Here is a 22,148-nt window from a genome sequence, read left to right on the forward strand (position 1 = left end):
GGTTGTTCTTTTGGGTAGTGCCCACAGGAGTTCAAACTGGTAGTCCAAGAATGACTTTTTCAGGGTTAATAACCAACCAGCTGCTTTTCATTCATTTTAAAGGTGGATTTGGACTTAAACTAAGGATAGCCATTTCTTGGCAGAGGAGGGTGTGCTTTTTTTTTCAAGAGGGTATACCCCAAACACATCGAAGCTTTAACTTTCTGTACTGGTCCTTATTCACTTGTATGGCTGATGTAGCTTACCTTTGGGCTTATGACTCAAGTCATTTCTATTTTATTCTGAGTTCATTTCGTACCTTGGTCCTTTTGAACTTTGGGCAACCATCTTAGGAAGAAGTCAAGCAGTGAGTGAACTGCTGCTCAGTCACCATATGACTCCACAGAAGGTTTCATGTGCGAATGCTGCCTGAAACTCTAAATATTCATTTGCAACAAGCTTGTAAGAGGGATGCAGTGGGTCACCTGTGCCATATACCAGTTCCAAATAAAGAGATTACAATAGGTATAAGTGTCACACTGGGGGATGTGTCACTACCTAAGGTCAATGAAAGTACAGCAACATAAAACTAGTTTATTGTTTTAGTTCTTCACGAAATTTGTCCCTAGCTGAAGACCAGTAGTGTTTGAAACCTAAAATGAAAGAGCCTAAGTGTGACGGCATTGCATCCCAAGGGCGGCTGTGACACCCCCGGTGGCCAAACAGCTCCTGTCCTGCTGCGGCTCCTTGGGTACCCTCTCTTTCCTCTCACTGGCCACGCCTTTGATAGAAAAGTTAGATTACAAAAGGGAGGTTGACCTAGGGCTACTCTGAGTGAGCCATCTTCTGTTATTCATCCAGTGGGTTTCTCCTGGGCCCAACTGATCTCAATCTTGCCCTCAAGTATTAAGTGGGGCCTTTCTGGCCCCAACCACACCCACAGCCTCCCCCCACCCTCAGAGCAGCCATTGCCTTAAGGGTTACTTGTTGTCCTTCTACTCCTACAGCCATACCCATGCTTCCCAGATGGTACAAGTTATCACGTTAATTGGGCCTCTTGACCCCCCTCATCCAGCTTGGCCTCTATGGCCTCAAAAGCTTTGTTAGAGCTTTGACCTTTTTGGCCTCAGCCCCTTTTCTCTAGGTGGGTCCCTAGCCCAAGGCCCGCTGTCCTAGACCTAAGCTTCTGGACCCGGAGTCCTTGTTTCTGGTTCTGGGCCCTGGCCCTGGTCTCACCCTTCCTGGGCTCTGCCTGGTCCTCTCAGCCTCAGGTCCCCTCTATCCTTCTCCATTCAGACTTTGGCCCTTTTGCCTATGCCCGCCCTTCCTGGGCTCTGAGCCCCTGACCTGGGTGTCACCCTTCTAGGGCTGTGGGCTTTGGCCCTCCTGGCCTCAGCCAACCTCTCTGGCCTCTCTTGGGTTCATACTATTGGCCTTCTTAGTCCCAACTATTTGTTTCTGGTGCCCAGGCTCCCTGTTGGGGCTCACAGCTCAGGATGCCTCTCAGGCACCCAACTGTGGCTCAAGTGTTAGCCTTCCTGACTTCCACCTGCCTGTGTCTTATGCCCCTGATCCCTGGCAGAGCTCAAGACCTCACGTGCCTCTGTAGTCCAAACCTTGGTGGCTCAAGACCTTACGTGCCTCTGTGGTCCAAACCTCAGACAGCTTAGTAGCGCCTAAACTCAGGGTGCCCCTCAAGCACCTCCCTGTGCCTCCTCTTCACCCATTGTAGCCCCTCCCAGTCCGCCAATATTATTAAGAACATAAACACAAGCCCACCAGGTATATAACAAAGCTATAAAGCCTCCTTAGTCCTTTATTGTGTCTCTGCGGAGCATCCTGGGTGCCAATCGGTCCCTCTGCCGCCATCCTGCCTAGGAGCTCCTCTCCCCACTGCCATCAGGGCCACACTGACCGCCTGTTCTCAAGCGCTAGCCTTATGTGCCTCTAAAAGTCCTACCTCTTTCTGTCAAGTGCCTCTTCAGCCACCCACATGGGTTTCCATTTTGGCTTGATGGCTAGCTTTCGGCTTGAGTTCCTCTGCATGGCTGAACTTAGTTGCCTGCAGTTGTTCCTTTGGGGCTGCCCGGAGATCTGCTCCTGGGTTGCTTGGGAGCCTGCCCCTTGTGCAGTCTACTGCTCTGCAGTTAGCTCCTATCCCGGGTGACACTTCGCCTGCTTGTTTCACTACAGCTGGCCCTTGTTCAGCTGCCAGCACCACCCAGCAAGCCTAGCCTGCAGCATCATCCCCTTAAAGTTAGCACATAAATGTGGAGGTGGTTTTACATGACCGAGGCCCTGAAACTGTTTCTGTTTAACATTATTGCGGAAATTTCTATAGCATAGGAGGGAGTATATTTTATCCTGGGTTTACTGTTATAGCACTGATGGACCTGGATTTGTGCAGTGAGCTTAGTGCTTTCTCCTTGTGGAAGCATCACTAAAGAATTGACTCTGCCACATGTGCAGGGATCCTGGTTTTCTCTGATAAAAAAATCCCCAATTTTAAGGTTAAAAAAGTAATCCAAAATCCACGTTTTACCTGTGATTAAAATGAAACACCACTAATAGATAGCTAGATAGATAGATAGATAGTGGTGTTTCATTTTGATCGTGGAAAAATGTGGATTTGGGGTTACTTGTTTTTAACTCCAAAATTGGGGATATTTTTTATCAGAGAAAACCAGGATCCCTGCACATGAGGCAGAAAGTTGGAGAGCTGTCCATGCTGCCTGGCTGGCCTGCTTGTAAGTGTAAAACATCTGGCTGAGATGCCAGCAGTTCTGAATATCCTGCCACATAAACCCACCACAGACCAGCGGACCCATTTCTTCCTGTGAAGAAAGACAATCTTGATCCTGTAATGGTATTTTGTCCTTTAAGTCTTTCAGGATCTCTATATACCAAGCATCATCAAATGCAGGGCATATTGCTTCAAACCGCTAGTTATATGAGTAGTTGTATGAAGGGTTTCTTGCTTGCTTGAGCACTACTGTGTAATGACCACTAGAACGGGTAGAAACTGAAGATGGGTGACAATTATTTCCATAGTCACCAAAAATTCAAAAAGTGATTTAGAAATATTGAGGGCTAAGTTTTCTCCTGGTGAAATCAAAAGAAGCATTGGAGTTGTGTGCACTGAGAATCTGTAAGCCACTTAACCTAGGGCAAATCATCACAGACTGGTGTGGTGGGGTCGAGTCTAATGGACTGGTCTTGCACATTGACCCCAAGACTATTTTTTTATTTTTTCTCATTCGGGTAGTTTTTGAGAAATTGTTGTGTACTTGAATCTACTATTCCCACAGAACCTGGATGTAAAGAAAAGTTACATTACAATGAAGAGCACAATAGTGGTTTTATTTTGGGGTTGAAAAAAGCAGCTTGATATCAAATATTGTGTAAATGAAAAGATACCAAAACACCGATCTTCTAAGAGAGAATGAGAAGGTACTGGATAATTTTGCTGCAGTGTGTATCTAATGTCCATAGTTGCAGTTAGTACATTTTGGATTAGTCTGGAAACAATTACCAGTTTTGCTGTTAGGCCCCAAGAAAAATAGCATTCCTCTGTAATGACACCATCCCCAATAGAAAAAAAATGCATTCGATGCTCTTCATGATGTGTTTGAGATTATGATGAAAAATGAAAGAGGAATACATTTGGCCCTACCAAAAATGAAGAGGTGACAGAGATTTATGCATGTCCTTTGTATCTAGACAAGATAAGTGAGACACTGTAAAATCATTCCAGAATAAGGAAGATCCTAAAAATGATAATCTTTTCTTACATCAGATGAGCAGGTGGTCTTTCAGACTTGACCTGTATCCCTTTGGCCTTACCCCTGAAAATGATACTTTGGGGTTTTTTTAAGCTAGTGAATACAATTAAACAGCAAACCTTTAATTTCAGAACAAGGCAGATTGACACTGGTAAATACACATTAAGCTGCAAAAAGGGCACTGAGGAATAACAGCTCTCAAAAGGTTAGCAAGTTATGTTCTTTGCAATGTTTTTTCCAAGCAACTAATTAGAGCCGCTTAGTTTAAAAATCTGAATGTGTCCATTTGCGAAAATCATATCAAAATTTTCCTAATAGCTCATATTTTGAGCAGCTCTACAAATTACCTTGCAGTACTGGCTGCCTAAAAAACTGGTCACTTGTGTTTTGGGTCAGTTCTGCAATAAGCCTTGTTAATACTTTGCGTGAAAGAGAGTGCAGGAGTGGAAAATAATTAGAAACACTGTCTCTCTGCTTCTTCAACCTCCTCCTTTTTTTTTTCCCGTCCCAGTTTTCTCAAGGAGAGTTGCACAAGTCTTATCTGTGTTGTCACAAACTATTTTTCTTTTTACTCTTTACCCCTCATACTCTCTCTCTCTCTCTCTTCCCCAGCCATAGTCTTCAGGTTGACTGATTTTTTTACTAGTCTCACTTTTAGGGTGTAATATGTCAGTGCAGGGATGGCCAAATTGTGGCATGCAACAGATAGAGCAAGGAGCAAAAGGCAGAGCAGCAGATCAGACAGGGAGTACAGGGCAGGTAGCAGAAAGCAAAGCAGCAGATTTGGCAGCAGAAAGGAGTTAGACTGGCACTCCAGGAGCACGTCTACACGTGCAGTATTGGCATTATGGTTTGTGCCCGGCAATGCTACATCAGCGTAACTCATTCATCACTATGGTGACACAGCATCTCGTGTAGGGAGAGCGTGGGGCTAATTTGTGGCACACCTGCCGAAAACGTTGGCCCTCCCCATGTGAATGAGTTTCGCTTTAGTCGCTCCAACAGCGACATTTTCAGTACCACCACACTGGAGGAAGCCTGCGTCTTTCGCCCGCTTTGTATCCCCCTGCCAGCCGACTCAAAGCTCCTTGCATTCAGTTCACCCACGGTAGGGTTGTTAGAGAAATTTCCAAGGAAACCCACTTTGACATAAAATTGGGTTTCAACTAAACCATTTTCCCAAAAAAAAAAAGCAGCTGGTTTCCCCATAAACATTTTATGTTTTGGCCCCAAAATCATCTCCGGCCTGCCTCGCTACAAGTCTCCCTGTTCTGAAGTTTTTGACAACTCTGTAGTTTTCCAGGGGTGTGTGGAAGAGGAAATCATCAGCATGCCTCTTGTCTTAACGCAAACTCTGAACCTGCACGAAGACCCTCACGAGTGGCTCACCGATGCTTAATCCAGGATCAGGGCCTCGCTTGGTAAGCAATGGGGACAGGGAGTCTCTCTTGCTTGCTGTGTCTTGTGCTTTAAAACTCTTCAGGTCCTCACCTCCACACCTTCAGCTCTTCCGATAAGAGAGGCTGCTTTTGTAGCGTTTGAACTTTCGGCAGAGAAGCCTGATTTAGGTTTCACCGAGAGCTGAAGCGAGCGCCAACCACATGAATATTCAGTCCGTCTTCTCTTCAAAAGCTAAGCTATGTCATTGCTATAGAGACACAGCTAATGAGAAGGGAGCATTTTCCTGCAGACCACCTATTAATTACATCCACAGTAAAAGGACTGTATTTGTGGAGATTTCTTTCCCCTCCTGCTGGTGTCTGTACAGTGCCTGGCACCAAGGGGCCTCAAGCCTCATTAGCTACTACACTGATACAAAGGGTGTTAATTATTTATAATATTCAGGCTGGTGGAATTCTACTTTGGAAATCAAGACAAGCCATCTCTACTGAGAGAAATCCAGCTGGTTAGCATTTGGGTTTTACACACCCGGCGATCTGAAAGTCCTGCAAAAATTGTAGACTTCTTGGATTTAAAGAGTTGGCCGTGTTTAAGTTTTACCTTTAACTACAGGACACGGAAGCGTCTTGTTGAAATCAGTAAATAATTGACGAGACCTGTACATAATTTAACAGAGACAGTGGGCATGAAATGCAGCTTCTCACAGGCATTCTTGATTGCAGTTTGTCTCTCTGCTAGCATTGTAAGGGTTGCTGTGTTTCGAGGCTGTGTTTCGAGGCTTTAATTTTAATCACACAGTGTATTGTCCTTGGTCAGACCAGTGGTGCAGATGCAGGGTACTGATCTGAAAGTCTTGTCAAATGTTGAGCTGGCAGCTTTTCAAGCTTATGCTGTCATTTAAAGCCTACTTTAGTCGTCAGCACATAGCTAATGCTGCCAGAAAGTAAAAAATAGGCTGTTGCCAACTATCGGAGGCTGTTTGAAACTAAGGCTTCGCTTAATGCTTAACGTTGCTTTGTCAAGTAAATGGTTATCCAAGTGATGGTTTAAATACTTTGCTGCTTTTGGAAAAAGTTAATCTGTCCTCAGATCATCACTGACTAGCCAGTTTCAATCTAATGTTTATACTGGCCTTTCTTCAAGTACAGGTGGTCTCTAATTGTCTGCCTTACTGTCATTCAGGACCTTATTTCTCAGGCCCCTGGTAGACGTGCAAGTGAAAGCACCATGGGATCTGAAGCCTGATCCTCACAATCGTGCTTCCTTCCATGCCACACGCTCATGGCAGGAGGCCCAGTTGTGGGATCCAGCATCAGATCCCATTTATCCTTATTGCCAGTGCAGAAGGAGCCCAGGATCCCCCTGCACCAGCACGTAGTGAGCTCCCACCATGTGCCTCAGGGGTTAGGGGCCCTGTCAGCTAATGAGCGTCCCAGCTATAGAGGCACATATTGCATCCCCGCAGCTGGGAGTCTGGATCAGCTGACAGGGCTCCCATCTATGGGGGTACATGGTTCATCCTGGAGGCTGGGATCCCCTTCAGCTCCCAGCCACAGGAGCACACCCACAGCTGGGAGCCCCTGCCTGGCCATGCCTTCAGTTAATGGCATGATAGGAACAAGTCACCAAGTTATGACATACATTTTGTGTAATTCCTTGTTTTATCGCATCATTAACTTCATTAACATGGGCTGAGTAACAAGATGTGATTAACTGGTTAATCATGTCTTAAGTGTAACATGTGCCAGAGGCCTCAGGCTATTTCCACAGCACTAGGGGTGTTTATACACATGCTCCCAGAGTGTGAGAGTGGGGGGAGCGCTGTAATTAAGAGCCACTCTGATTAAAGCACCTGGAGTGTCTCATGTATCGGTGTCCCTGTGCTACAAACTAGCAACGGGGCGCTTTACCTAAAGCTCACTGAATGAGCTTTAGATAAAGCACCCCAAACGCCATTTTGAAGCGCAGGGATGCTGATAGATGAGACATGGGAGGCCGATGGAGTGCAGTAATTGTCACTCAATTTATTGAGTCTGCTCTAACATGCTGGGATTACAGCACATCGGAGCAGCCTCTCTGCTCATGTATGGGCATGTAGATGTTCTCCCAGCCTTGCCTGTCTCTCCGCATGAGACCTTCTCATATTATCCCTGTCATCTGTTGTGTAAGTGGCTCCTTGATCAGGATAACCAGGAAAAAAAAAAAATCAAGGATTCAGAATTTTTTCTAGTCCAAATTGGAAGGAAATAAGAGGTTTCAGATTTTTTGTGGAACAATTGAGATACAGCTTCAGTTTCCTACTCTGCCTGACACAGTGGAAAACTTGAACGTGGATCTCTGTAGACAGAGTTGGTGTCTCTCTCTTTCTCCTTCTCTCTCTCATTCGAACCAGAAACTCTGTTTGGATGTGAGGAACCTTTTCCAATGAACGTGCTTTGAAACTGCTATTTTTGTGAAAGCTTAAATGTTGAGCAATTGGCATTTTTCTGACATGCTTCCTGACTAGCTCTGTCTCTCCCCACCTTCAGATCCATGGCTTGCACCATTTTCTAAGTACAGTACAATACAGGCAGTCCTTGGACTTACGACACAGTTGGTCTTAAGTCAAAATGTTGCAACTCAGAACTGATTTTCCCATAGGAAACAATGTTATAAATGGAGGATTAGTTCCTGAACCAAGGCCCAATACCCTATTTTCACCAAAATAACCCAGAATTTTGTACTCAATCAATTATAGATAAGTAATATAGCTACATTAATGTATTTATGTTGTAAATAGCAATCATATTGATTTGGAAGGATTTCTTTGAGGTGACTTTGCTGGACTTTTTGAAGAGTACTTGGGGCTGGAGTTGTCTTAGGAGTCTTGACTGCAGGTTTTTCTGGAGTCCTGTCCATTTTCTTAAAGAAAGCATCCAAGGAAGTTTGGACAGATATTCTCCAGGGAGATGTGTGATGCAGCAAACTTGTTCACTGGCATGGCTTTGCATCGGATCAAACATCGTAAATTCGAAACTGAGGTCAGAAAGTTGAAACAGGTTGTCAATTTATAAACGACGTAAGTGTGAAACGTTGTAACTTGAAACATTGTAAATCAAGGACTACCGGTAACAGACTGCGATCTGCATTGGGACATAGAGGACCCCTTTTTTTTGCCTGCTTTGGACCAGGTACAGTCACACATACTTTTGTATCAGAAAGCACAAACTTTGCACGGATGCATCTGCAAGAGAAACTTTTACATTTTTCTGTGGAGCTGCTTTACCCCAGCTGAAAACCTGGCACAGTGAGATCACAAGGACAATGAAATGGGTACCCTCACGTTTTTCATCTCTGTGAAGGCCTGCATCCTTACAGAACATGAAAGCAGCTGAAGCATAAGGATGGACACAGGTAGTGTTTGTGCAAGGTTCAGTTGAGTTTGCAGCAGAAAGAAAAAGATAAAATAGTGGCCTTCGTTTACTTCTTCAGGTGGCAGAAACTGGAGCTCAGCGATCCTCATTAGATGCCCATTTTTAAAAAGAGATGACACCAGAAATATTGCATAGCATTTTCTTCCAAGCTCCACAAGTCATTTGTAAGGCACCGGGGTTACGAGGCAAGCAATGCATGTGGTGCAGCGACTGAGTGGCATAAGGGGAAGGTATAGCTTGTGTAGAGAATGAAGCTGCCAAACATCTGGTCAGGAATAATACTATCAATAGCTTCCATGTTCTTGATGCACAAAAGAGGGTGCATCTACATGTCACTGCATGGTCATGTTTGGAAATACTAAAGCATGCCGCAGTATGGGCGGTTACCGCGCAGTGTGCACGGCACACTGTTACATTTCGCCACTACGTCACCGTAGTGGTACGCCATGCTGGGAAAGCGTGCCGCTATGGCGATCTAGCTGGTGATCGCATGTAGACCCGTGTGATTGCTATGTTGCTGGAGCACACCGTACAGCAACGTGGTACATTGCTATGTCGCTGTAGGACATTGTGTAGACGTGCCCAGAGAACATTAGATTTCTTAACTCAGCATTAGCTGTAAGCTTTATTGGTGAGTAGCTAAATACAAGAGTTAATAGGAAATGTTTTTGAAAGATAGACACCTCTCACTTTTAAGCCGCCTATCAGCTTAATTATTTATCAGTGGCAGTGCTGGCAATGGCTTACACACAGCTTTGGAATCAAACTTTCACTGTGGTAAAAGACTTTGGAATGAGCAGAAAACATTACTGCAGTGAAGTCAGGTTTTACATTTATTTGATCCTTGGGGAATGCTGGAATTAAGACTAGAAACAAATGAGGCCTTACTGATTTAGTATACAGTGCCTCAGATGTGTTAACCAGTTAGTGTGATTTATATGTTTCTTTCTCTGCACACCCTCCATAAAAGAGAACCCAATCAAGACTGTATATCAGGCTGTATTTATTGCTTTGATTCTGGGGAATTATCTAATCTCTTTACCTACGTGTGCGGAGAAAAAGTAGAGAAATGACTACAAAATATATGGAATTTTAATTAGAGTTGGGCAAATCTTTAGGGTTAATGCATTTAACTCATTGTGTAATTGGCACCATAAGGAGTTTTCTGCATGCTAATTTACTTTTCTTATATTTCAGTGGCACCTAGGAGGCCCAGTTAACATCAAAACCCCGTTGTGCTTTCTGGGGTATAAAACCATTGTAAACATCAGGGGTAGTCTCTCACTGCCTACCCAGTCGGGGAAGAAGGAAAAGACAGATAAGGGTGGAAAAAAAGGAGATACCACTTTTCCATATTGCTTTGGACACTGAAATGAAGTGATGGGATCAAGGTCCTGCTGCAGAGCCAGGAATTCATGTCATATTTCCCGAATCCCAGCCCAGTGCCTAAATACACACTCACTCCTGTCCACCAGTCAAAGGTAGGAAACTGTTTATAGCAGTTTCTATTTCACCAAGGAAAGGGATCATTTCCTGAAGGCTTACTAAGTTTGTGTTTTGGGGAGAAAGCATAAGCAGGCAACAAGACATTTCTAACAGAGAGCATGGAAACCACAGCCTTTTCATGTAACATTCCTCCCTCTGTGCCTCCTATACCAGTGGTGGCCGAACTGCAGCTCACAAGACCCATGCGGCTTGCCGGCATGGCACTTGCAACTCTCTGCAAATTGGGCAAAGCCCCATAGGTGGTGAAAGGCTGAGGCTAAGGGGGCTTAGCCCCCACAAATGCAGGCAGCCCAACTGTGGGCTCCAGGCGGCTGCACGTGGTGGGGGGAGGCACAGAGAGAGATGAGCAGCCGGAGCCTGCAGTTGCACTGGGAATTCAGCCTGGCCTGGCCCTGTGTTGGATCAGTGCTCAGCTGAGCAGGTAAATGTGTGGACAGAAAGGGGTGTGGGGCAGGGAAGGGGCATGGGGGGGGCAGATCAAGGCCCCATGGGTGGGGGTGAATGGGGCCTCAGGGTGGGACTTGAGAGGCTCAGAGCCTGGGCGGCTCATCTAGGGGCACGGGGTCGGGGGTGTTTCCTGCTGCTGCCCACAGCCCCAGGGCAGACACAGGGTAATGTGCCTCCCCAAATCTGTGCTGTGTGTGGGGTGGAGACGGCCTCTGCTGCACTTTGCACCCCGCTGCCAGTGCCCTGGCTGCCACATGAAGCCATGTGCTTCCTACCACCGGGCAGGCAGCACAACCAGCGTGCAGGAGGCATGTGGTATCGCATGGTTGCCAAGGTACACTGGTAGCAGGGTGTGGAATGTAGCCTGCAGTGGCAGCTGCTTCTGCCCCACACAGCAGGACTTGGGGGGGCATGTGCCCCCTGTACCTGCCCTTTGGGGATGCGCACAGTGGCAGCAGCCCCTACCCCCACATGCCCCTGAAGGAGCTGCCTGGGCTCTGAGCCTCCCATGACCTGCCCCAGCCCTGGGGCCCCATTCACCCGAGTCCCTGCTCCTGCCCCTGCCCCACTTCCCTCACCACAGGGGCCTTGATATACCCCCCCCGTCCCTTCCCCATGACAGACTTACTTGCTGGGGGGGCAGGTGCCATGTGCACTCAGTCCTGTAATCATATTTTCTTTCTCCACTTATGTGAAGCCCTGCCCACTACTTCTTGAGGCAGCTCTAGCTGCTCTCTTCCCTCTGGGACTGCCTGCTCAGGTGCTGGGCTGCTGGGGCGGGAGCTGCAGCCATGCTGCTTACCTCAGGGCATGCTCCCTGTGGGGAAATCTGGAGCAGCTTGGCTTGGGAGGTGGGGAGTCACCTCCACTCTGGGTTTCTCAGCACTTCCCCCTCCCCCCACCATGCCTCCCCACCCTGCTCAGCAGCTCTTGAACTTTGGGAGAGTATCGGATGTGGCTCCCAGGGTGAGTAACTCTGGACATCCCTGTCCTATACCATTTGCATTCACTATTTTTCCATGTTGCAAAAGTGATACAATAGGTTCTGATGAGAGTTATGTTCTTCATCGGTGACCTAAATCCAGACAGACGTGCAAAGAAAGGAAATGCCTGTAAGGAAAACTGATGGCTTGATTTCACTTCTGGAACTTAACTCCAGCTTGGGGACTGCATGCACCTGCAAAAATACACAAGAGAATAAGAAATCACTCTACACCAAGTTGCCTGGCCCTTGAAGTTTGCACAGTTGGATGTAAATAAAACTACATCTGCTGTATAGCAGATGGGCAGGGAATGCAAAGAGCCTCGTATCTACCTGCCAATGGGGTTCTTCAGCCAATGTAGACAGGGTGAGAAGACAGTAGTGACTGACTGGCAGTCTGTATCTGCTGTCCGTTACTGCCCCAGGGCGCAAAAGGAAAAGGGGAAAAACTGCAACTCTGATGTTTCTGGCTGAGTCACAAAGACTCCAGGGGTCATGCAATTTGTATGGTACTGTTTGCTCATGGCTGTGCCTGAAGTAAAAGAAAATGTACTGTGATATATGTTGTAGAGCTCAGATGCATTTACATATGGACTCTACTTTTCCTCTGTGTTGAACTGAGTTGGAAAGGGGTTAGAATCTGCCATTTCTCATTTAAAAATAGGGGAGCTGAGACTGCATCATCTGTGGATGAGATGTAAGTACAAATAATAGAAGTAAAGTGTCCCTCAGTGTTCTGTGTAGCACAAGGACCCTTGCACGGTGTTTCATGCAGTAGACCAGGGTTCTCAATCAGGGTGCCATGAGATCCTTTCAAGGATGATGTGTCATGCTGCTTAATATTAGCACATTTAGGTATGCAAATACCGATACATGATTCACAAGATAACTCCAAAGATTTTAAATAGGAATCCAGAGTGTCAAAAACATTCTGACCTGTTATGCTCTTTCTGAGTTCTTTGCAACAGAAGAATAGTTCCTACTGTTTTTCTATATTAAAAAAAATGAGTGAAACCAAAGAGCTGGTATTTTCTGATGGTTGCCTTGAGCATAAAGTGGTTGAGAACCACTGCAGTAGAGCATGTCAACAATAGTTTCTCAGGTAAATTATCACAACAGATATACCTGGTAATAAGTCTATTATGTCCTGAGAATTCTTCCCTCCAGGTAGACTGGTCCTTCTGATATAATGGAGTCCTCTTAATTTGCTTTATTGCCACTATTCAATGTGAGCATCTGTTTGCACGTCTCATGGCCCCAGTAAGTCCATCAGGACCTACAAGCTTTATTTGGCCCAGCCCAGACAGCATGCTGGGATGCCTGGTTTAAACCAGCAGGGGGTCTAGGACAGACATTGCATAAACTGGTTTGAGCCAAATCAGTCAAGTCTGGTACTACACTCAACCAGGTTTATCTCAAACCAGTTTCATCCATTTTCAAACTGGTTTATGTCCACTGAACATCTGTTCTGTTCTAGGTTTAAACCAGTTTCTGATCACTTAAACCAGTTTATGTGTAATGTCTGTCCCTAGCCTATGGACCATACGTGGTTTTAGAGTGCTACTCCCTCTGTAAGGATCTAGGCAGTAGCCATGTTGGTCTGAGCACAAATGGCGACTGGCTTTTTTCATACCTCCAGGATTTCTGGCCATCTTTCACATCTCTCACCATTTTGATTTATTTATTTTTTTGCTTGAGGAAGGTTGTGTGTGTGTCCAAAGCTTGCAAATAACTTTTTTTAGTTTGTCTAATCAAAGATATCACCCCTACCCAAAAACTTCGACTCTCTCTGCAAGGTATTTGATGAGCTGTGTGTACAACTAATACTTACTTTAGGAAGCCACTGCAGTTCAGATTTTAGCTGAATTTACTCTGACAATTTAAGCTACTGGGAATATAAATTTACATTCCCCAGCATAGCCCACTGAAGTGAGTTCCAAGTTAGATTTTTTTTCTTCATTTAGGAGTTAAGACAGGGAAATCTTATGGGAAGTCTTATTATAGAAGGTGTTAGAGTAGATGGTTCCTTCCTAATGGTCCCTTCTATTGTTATAATCTATGATATCAAAGCTTATTTTTATCTTAAAAGAGTTTTATCTTTTAATTCACCTGTCAATCATCTCCACAGAAGCCAGCTGCAATGCCATTGTGGAAGACTGACATTTTTAAGCCATAAGGTAAGACGAGTCCTTGAGAAAACAAGTGCTGGGGGTTGGAAGAGAGAACATATAAGATAGCAATGGACATTTTGTAGCCACACCATAGATTTCATTTCCTTAATTGTAACAAACACTACTGTAATAGGATATTGTGTGAAGCTTTTCTTGTCAAAGACATTTACTGCACTCTTGCATACACCAGGAAGTTCCATTCATTCTAATAGAATATTACATTAGTGGTTTAAAATGGTCTTTAAGTATTGAGTGCAACTCAACAGTAAGTCAATTGGAGTTTAATGGGAGCAGTATTGAGCTGTAAGGTAGACAGAGAATAGTCGAGACCAAAAAAATAAACCCCAAAAGAAAAACCAAAAAACCCCCTTACACCCAAAACCCCTTTCTATGTGAACTTCATGCCACAGACATAGATTTAGTCCTAAAATCATGAGCAAGAGGAATGTCTGAGGTTGGCATTTTGTGCTTTAGCTCTATTAAGCTCATTTAAACTGAAAGTCAATCTGTGTCAATAAACAGAAGCCTGAAAGCTTACCTAATCCAAACAAGCAATTTCTAGCCACTTATTCACAAATTGATATAATCTGTGTGAGGCTTTGAAAGCAAGAAAGGAACCATCAATGCACATTGTGTATCAACCTCCCCCCTCCTCTCTCTCTCACCATGAAATCTGATTGTAGGACTATAGCCATAAGAAGATAGTACAACTGGTAGAAAACAGAGGCAAAGAATAGGTAGACTTAAAGGTTGGTTTAGACTAGTTTTCTGCTGCAGTAGGATAAGAAATTCTGTCAAAGAAAGATGAGAAGTGTAGAAGATCAAGTGCTACTGCACACTGTGCAGGTTCTGGTAGCCTTCATTTGTATTATGAATCCATTATTTTAGTATCTAGGAGAAAAGTGTTTAATATTGAAAATACAGCCACTCCTCAAAGTAACTCGAGGGACTCTCTAAGGCAGTTGACCCTCGATAAAAGCATACATTTCAGAACGGACAGACAATTCACAAAGTACAGAAAGATGCTAGAGGCAGTTAATGCTCTGAAACAAGGCAATGAATTAATCAATAAATTAGAGACAGGCCACTTTTGGTTTATATTGGGGTGTCAAAGATGCTGCCTGTGGGCCAAGTCCAGCATTCAGAGTTGTAGTTTAATAGTTGGTAAGGTCGGAAGGGACCCGAGCAGATCATCAAGTCCGAGAATGACATCATCCAGTGCCTGGTGTTGGCCCCACATGGGGTCAATCTGGGCGTCCCCTCCCTCTCTCCCTCCCCACCCCCACATGTCTGATCCAGCATCCACAAATCCCACTCCAGCCGTTCTGGGACCGTGCAGCACATGGCATCCACTGCAGATCTGTTGCAGCAGGAGCCAACGGCAGCTCGTCTCCCAATCTGGCAAGAGCAGGCATCGTCCTGAGGGAGGGGAACGGGAAAGGGTCCGTTCATTCCGCCTTTGGACCAGTCCCAAATCACTCAATGGGATCAGATGAGTTTGATGCCTTGGCTTATATAAGTAACATAGTGCATAGGAATGTTTCTAGACATTGTGTGGCAGTTGTTCTAAGGCAGCTAATTATGAGAGGAAATTGGGGACAAGATATTAAATGAGAATGGAACATTGGATCATAAAAATAGTCCCTTCACTTGGTTACGTGCTTCTTAATTGTCTCTTTTTCAAAAGAGTCGCATGAAGATTTTCTTTAAAGGTCTAATTATTGAATAAACTTCTACTCTTAGCAATTGATTACAGTCATTGAGGTTGTAACAATTAGGTGCATGGCTTTTATTCGCTAGCTTCCTTTGCTACAAAAGGGGACTGGCATTCGTGGGTTTGGCATTCATGGTTTCAAATATGCAGGAATGCTGAAGCCACTTCTTAAATACACTTAAAGGAGCTCCTTGGGAGCTTTACGCTTGCTGCCGCTAGGCTCCCACCACTGCTGTCACGCTCTCGCCATCCCCAGAGCAGCCGCAGTGAATGCAGTGCCTTATTCACAGATTTAGCCATTCGTGGTGGATACAAGAACATATCCCCTGTGAATGGTGAGGGTTGCCTGCATTCATTTACAATTAGCAGTTTATTTCAAAGTTACCGTTTCTGGCATGGCTTGGCAGTTGGGGCATGATAATTCTTCACAAATGCATATCAAGGCTGATATGCCACCACTTAGTCACAGCTCATATTGTAAGACGTTGAGTAATACATTTCACTGTGTTTGTTGGCTTTAGTTCTGACTCATGCTTCTTTTAAGGTAGTAAAATCAAAGCAATGCAAAAGGCAGACAATACGTAAAATTAGATGAGATAGGCAATGCAAATGAAAATACACAGCTTTAAAAAGTTGCTTCTCATGTCACCTCTTTTTGAATTCCTATTCCTGACAGAATAGAGCAGTCTCTTTTTGGCATAGGGTAGCCAATGCATTTGTTACAGTGTTGACTTGGGATTTTTTACAAGCTGGTATTTGTTTTGGAAACAAAAGTAAAACTCAAGCCTGACTTAGATTTGCAGTTAAACCGTTGAAAAAAGAGAGTCCTGATTTGGCTCTCTCTTATAAAAGCTCCACAGACTTGTTCTGAACAGCCATGAAATTAACCTCTACTTTGTACAGCATTTGTATTTTGGGACGGAAAATTTTAAGAATTAAAAATTGCAATGGAATAATCATTCATAGATGCAGTACAGGTACTACTTCAGAAGCCATATATTAAGCAGCCAGAAGGAAAATATTAAAACACAAGATTTTGATCGGGACAACTTCATATAAACAAATATGGTCTACTTAGCAAAACAAGGAAATACTGTTCCACATTTCATAGTCCTAAATCAGTGATTCCTATTAATTGACGGTTTATTCCAATTAAATCCAAAATGTACTGTAGCATTCAACCAACAGAATACTTTTTACCTTGTGTAGTGCTTTGTCGCAGACTTGTCTTTAAAAACGCCCAAGGAAAATTCTCAAGTTGAGTCATTGTGAAGCAATGATTCCCTACTACACTATGTCTGTATGACTGCAGTTTAATATTGCAATCAAGCTGCTAAGAAAGAAGTGCTTGCATTAATTGTAGCCTATTAGTTGCAAATGACAACATTTTATTTTGTTGTACTTAAAGATTTTATTAGGAGCAGGCACTTTTAGTTAGCGTTTGTTGCCCCAAGAGTTTTAGAGGAACTGATTTTCTGTCAGAAAAGATTGGAATCAATTGCATTCCTCCCTTCCAGATAGTGCTAAAACATTTATTTAAAGGTTTATATGCTCACCCTGCCTTATCTGTATTCCAAGTCACTTGTCCAATGAAATAAAATTCATTCATGCCTTCCTTCACTGTGTTATTGACAAAGTGTAAGCTTTATGTGACTGGAAGCCAGAATTCTGTCTTTTGGGAAAACCTCTCTCTAAACTTGTCTGAAAGAATTATTTTATTGCATTTTTCATGGCAGTTCAAGTATGTTTGAATGGTAAATCTTAGAAGTTGGACTATCTCTGTCCATATCAGCTTTTTGAATTGCCAATATGTAAAATAGGATTGAGACTCCATCCAGACGCTAGCATTTCCACGCGTTACATAAGGTTGGGTTTTTTTGTGTTTGTTTACACACAGTCAACTGTGTATCACTCCGTTCTGCAAATCGAAATCTAGGTCATGTCAGTTTTCTAAATGGATCGCATTATGCCAATAGTGAGTTTGGCATTACTGTGCTTTTTGCTTGGCTCATTCTCTATTAAAAAAAGCGTTAAATGAGAAAGACGTCCATCAGTTGCCTTGGCCACATGCATACCACATGAAGGGGCTTGGACCTTTTATATAGAAGACCCAAATTTAATGATAGATTTTTCTTCCAAACTATTTATCTCACTTGACAAGTGAAGTCAGTGAGAAACTGAATTAAAGACTTCTTAAAAGACCAATTTAGCTATGCATGAGACTTGACCTAAGCTTCATTTTTCCCCTGTATAAAAATGGGCTAATTCTTTAGGAACAAATCTTCCAGCCCTCCTTGCTCCCAGTGCTATACTTCATCTAGACAATGGGTTTTTGGAAGGTAGAGACGCTTTCACGTCTTCCTCCTACAGAACTCATCTCGGTGAATCTGCTGAGCACTTGGTCATTTACAAATGGCCAGGTACTGAACTTGCCTTCCGTTTCATTATTTTACTCACTTTGCAAAATGAAAAGTGGTAAATATAATGGAACATGATTTTAATATTTGGCCACCGCTACTAGGCACTAAGGCTGTGTGAAGCTTTGGTCCCTGATTCGATTTGGTGGAGATTCAGCCCAATCGGTGGCTGAAACTCCAAATCAAATCAGAGGACCCTTTAATCTCTTGGAATCGATTCAGAACCCTTTGAATCAGTTTGGAGAGATTCAGACAGATTTGGCAATTCGGACATAGATACAGCTTTAAACGTTTTTCCTAGATACCTCTAGGTAGCGGGGGCTCTGAACGCTGTGGTGCTAGGATGCATCGTGTCCCACAGAAGCACAGGGGGGCTCCCCAGCAGACTTGGCAGCAGACCCGGAAATGGATCAGAAGCACTTTTGGTCCGCTTTTGGGTCCACTGGAGAGTGCACTAGGGGGTGTGGGGGGGTGGGCCACATCCTCCTGGCTTGGCATCTGGTGCCTTCTTATTGCCGAGCTGGGGGAGCATGAGGGGGCGGGGAGGAGGGTACCAGTGCGCTCCCCAGTGGAACCAGACGAGGACCAGAAGTACTTCTGGTCCACTTGTGGATTTGCTGCCGAGCATGCTGGAGAGCCCTCCGTGCTCCTGTGGGATGCTGCATCTGCCCCAGCACCGCAGTGATCACGAGCCAAGCCTGCCAGTTCCAGGTATGTAGAAAAAAACTTCAAAAGTTTTGTTTAGGTCCAAATTGCTGATTCGCAAAATCAGCATCCAATCTTCAGATTCCGCCAAATCAAATCAGGGACAGTGATCTGAATGAACAGATTGAATCGCTGTCCCCGATTTGGGCTTAATCCAAATCCGAACTGAATGTGGCCTGTTTCACACAGCCCTACTAGGCACTAATTAATAAAAACTTATTCCTGGGAGAGAATCCTTTGCCAGCCACTGCATCCTTTTCCTCTTTGTTTGGTCTCTTCTCTGTTCAGTAGTCCAGTTTGAGCTATAAAGTGGAAGCAGAGGAAAGGGTGTTGCATGCTTTAGGATAATATAATATGTTAACAACATTGTCTTATTCCTTGTAAACAATCATTTACACTAACAGTGCTCAGATGTTTGAGGCTTCACCAGAGATTAAGCTATCAAATTATGTAGAGGAAGAATCTAAAATATTTAACCCAGAAGCTGAACACCTGAACATTATCTGAGTGCTCAAAATTAATCCAGGTTTGGAATTTAGAGGAGAGCAGATGGGAGGGGGATTTGAAGCCAGAAACGAGAGTTTCCAGCCAGTGTCTCCATTCAGAAGGGCAATGCCCTGCAGACTTAATAGGAGATGTTTTTGTATCAGATTTATTAAATTAGCTTTCACAGAAAAGAAAAGCTTTTGAGAGTATGGGAATGTCACAGTGGGGTAACAATCTAAGACTGTGGCCTCTTAGTGTTACCACAGTACCAGTTGATATTAGTGGACATGATAAGATGCTATTTTTTCCCCCCCAGACCTGCACAAGAAACCCAGGATGTCTTACATTATATCTCCTAGACAAAATGATAAATAATAGAAAAATATGAGCAAACAAGAAGAGACTCTAGTGTCAGCATTAGTGACAATAACAGTCTCTCCTCTCCCCCGCTTCTCTTGTTCCCCGCATTCCCACAAACTATTTCCCATAAGGTTAAGTGTTGTGCTCCTCAGGGCACAGTTATATATACTCATTGCCTACAGGCAGTTGTTGGCTCAGTGAATGTGATCCCTCTAAAGTAGGAAGCATAATCTCAATGGGAGAATGGTAGCTCCTAACAAAAGTCATGAACTCATTCACAATCCAGACATGCCCCAGGAGCTGGTTTTCAAGTGACCTGGTTGGCCCCCATGTTGTTAGACATTTGTCCCTATGGCTGTTATTTCACAGGCAAAAAAGAAATTCAAATATGACTAATCAAAGATAAAATGTTGCTTTAGGCTTCCGGTTGGCTTCTCTGCCCTCGTGGTAGGTAGGTGGTAGAAGAAATACAAAGCAAGTTTAGCTCTGAAAAGCCTTACTATACTCTTAACATAGAAGAGAAACAAACAAATAGCTAAGAATTTATGATTAAATCGAGAGGATTGTAAATATATCAGAAATAATTTAATAGAAGTAGTCATTTTAGACAATCATTTAAGTAGTTCTAAAATGATTTCTGACAAACAGGACTCAATGCAGACTCCTTCGCATCTACTTTGTTTTTTTGTTAGGCTAATTGTGCGTTTTCCAAATCACTAGATGTATTTACAGTTCAAAGTTCTGTTTTAATACAAATCCAGGCTCCACATTTTGTGTTTTCTAACTGAAACGAGAATCAAATTATTGAACTGCTATTACAAACACTTAATTCCCCAAACATCCTGAATATTAAGGTAAATCATGTAACCTGTTGAATCATGTAACTGGTCCACTTGTTCTGTGAATCCTAGAGAAGTAGCGTTGGATGGGAAGTGCATGGCTAGGGAGAGAAGTTACACATAAACTGGTTAAGTGATCAGAAACTGGTTCAAACCTGTAAGAGAACAGAAGCTCAGTGCATATAAACCAGTTTCAGAATGGCTAAAACTGATTTAAGATAAACCTGGTTGAATGTAGTATCAGCCTGAACTCATTTGGGTCAAACCAGTTTATGAAACTTCTGTCCCAGACCCCTTCCTTGTTCAAGTTAAATCACAGTCGCCCTGCATCCCAGCATGCCTTGCAGCCCTGGACTGTGCTGTGCTGTCTGCTTCAGCAGAGCAGGGCTGTTCCCTCCCCTCTGCTCCATAGCTGGAGCAGTGAGGACTGGCTGACAAGGCAAGGTGGGGAGAGGGGTGCAATCCTGGCTGGGGATGCAGCCCAGTCCCCTCCAGGTAAACCTCACCTGGGGTCTGGGGCCAGGGAGGGGGGTTAGACACCCCTTCCCCCACTCAAACATATTGCTTATTGCCGGCTTCCACTGTGGACTACAAATCCCAGAGGCACCTGGAAGCAGAAAGGGGAAGTGATGAGAAACCCTGCAGAGTCCTGCTGCTGTAAGTCTAGAATACAAATCCCAGAGACCTCAGGTGCAGCAGGAAGAGGAAGTGAACATACAGCCAGAGAGCTGTGCTCTAGTGCCCCCCAGATTCTGGTCTGAGTCACTGCAGACATGTGGCTGTATTTCCTGAATCAAAGGTAAATGTCTTTTCATTTCTGTTTCAATTTAATCTCTGCAGTTTAGACTAACCTGCAAAGACTGAATAGATTCAGCCTCAGGACTTTGGACTGTTTGTACTTAGCCCATATGGCATCTAGCCCAACTCCCTGCCTGAGACAGGATCATCTCTGTTCAAATCATCCTATACAAATCCATTGTCTAACCTCTTAGCAAAAATATACAATCAACCCAGACATAGCACAAGACATAACACCCTCATCTGCCACACATAAAGCAGGGGGATCAAGGCAGCCAATGTCCTGCTGCGGTAACAGTTGTTAATATATGCTCAAGAGATCCCGGAAAGAGGGCCATGCTCCTTGCTACAAAGGAAGGCAAAAAACCCACACTCCATACTAATCTGACCATTTGACTGTCATCCTTAGCTCAGGAGACGCAATGGTCACATGTCATTGGGTATAGGTGACTGATTCTCAGCCAGGGTGCCACAGCACACCAGGGTGCTTTGAAATCCTTTCAAGGGTCATGTGGAGTGACACACAATGTTAGCACTGTTAGGTGCCAGAGATTTCAAATAGGAATCTGAAGTGTTCGATGCATTGTGGCCTGTTGTTATCTGAGTTCTTTACAACAGAAAAATAGCTCTACTACTTTTTCTGTAGTTAAAAAATAAGTGAAAACTAAAAACTGGCTTTTTATGATGGATTCTTCCAGTGTAACAAAGGGTGCTTTGAGTCTAAAGAGGTTGAGAACCACTGGTGTTGGCCCAAAACGCATGCAGAAATTAGAAAAAAACCAAAACCAGTATAATAAGTTCCAGGATCTCCGTGTTCACTTAATATACACCAACAGGTAAGATAGCTGCGTACCTCTGTTGCTTTGACCATTTCTGTAGACTCTGAGGGCATTTTTACACACAGTTTTCTGTCCCGCAATGCACCGGAGATCTGCCACTTGGGAGCAGACTTGATTAATTGAGTTTGCTCTACACGCGAGCTGAGGCGAACTGCATTGTACCGCGTGCAGTTGTATATGTGGCGAAATGTGCATCAGCACACAGAAAATCGTGGTGCTGTACTTTTGAACGAAAGCATCTCTGATATGTTTTAGTTCAAAAGCACACCACCACCATTTTCTCAGTGCTGATGTGCATTTTGGCACTTA

At 44.1% G+C, this 22,148-nt stretch overlaps 1 long non-coding RNA gene across 8 annotated transcripts in view; it reads left to right on the top strand.

Moving 5' to 3' along the window:
• The window catches only part of LOC149854118 (uncharacterized), a 276,904-nt gene that overhangs the window by 184,833 nt on the left and 69,923 nt on the right, over positions 1–22,148 (top strand). For 4 of the 8 annotated variants that reach the window (XR_016438946.1, XR_016438942.1, XR_016438943.1 and 1 more), the window contains exon 3: positions 13,639–13,687. The exons of 1 other annotated variant lie outside the window; for it this stretch is intronic. This is a non-coding gene — a long non-coding RNA (uncharacterized LOC149854118). Of the gene's footprint in view, positions 1–9,780; positions 10,057–12,174; positions 12,208–13,638; positions 13,688–22,148 lie in introns of those variants that run through there. 3 more of the 8 variants (XR_016438948.1, XR_016438944.1, XR_016438941.1) reach the window with 2 other exon arrangements.

The sequence above is a fragment of the Crocodylus siamensis genome, chromosome 13 (genome assembly GCF_052110815.1).
Source record: "Crocodylus siamensis isolate JL-2025a chromosome 13, ASM5211081v1, whole genome shotgun sequence".
NCBI classification, from domain to species: domain Eukaryota; kingdom Metazoa; phylum Chordata; order Crocodylia; family Crocodylidae; genus Crocodylus; species Crocodylus siamensis.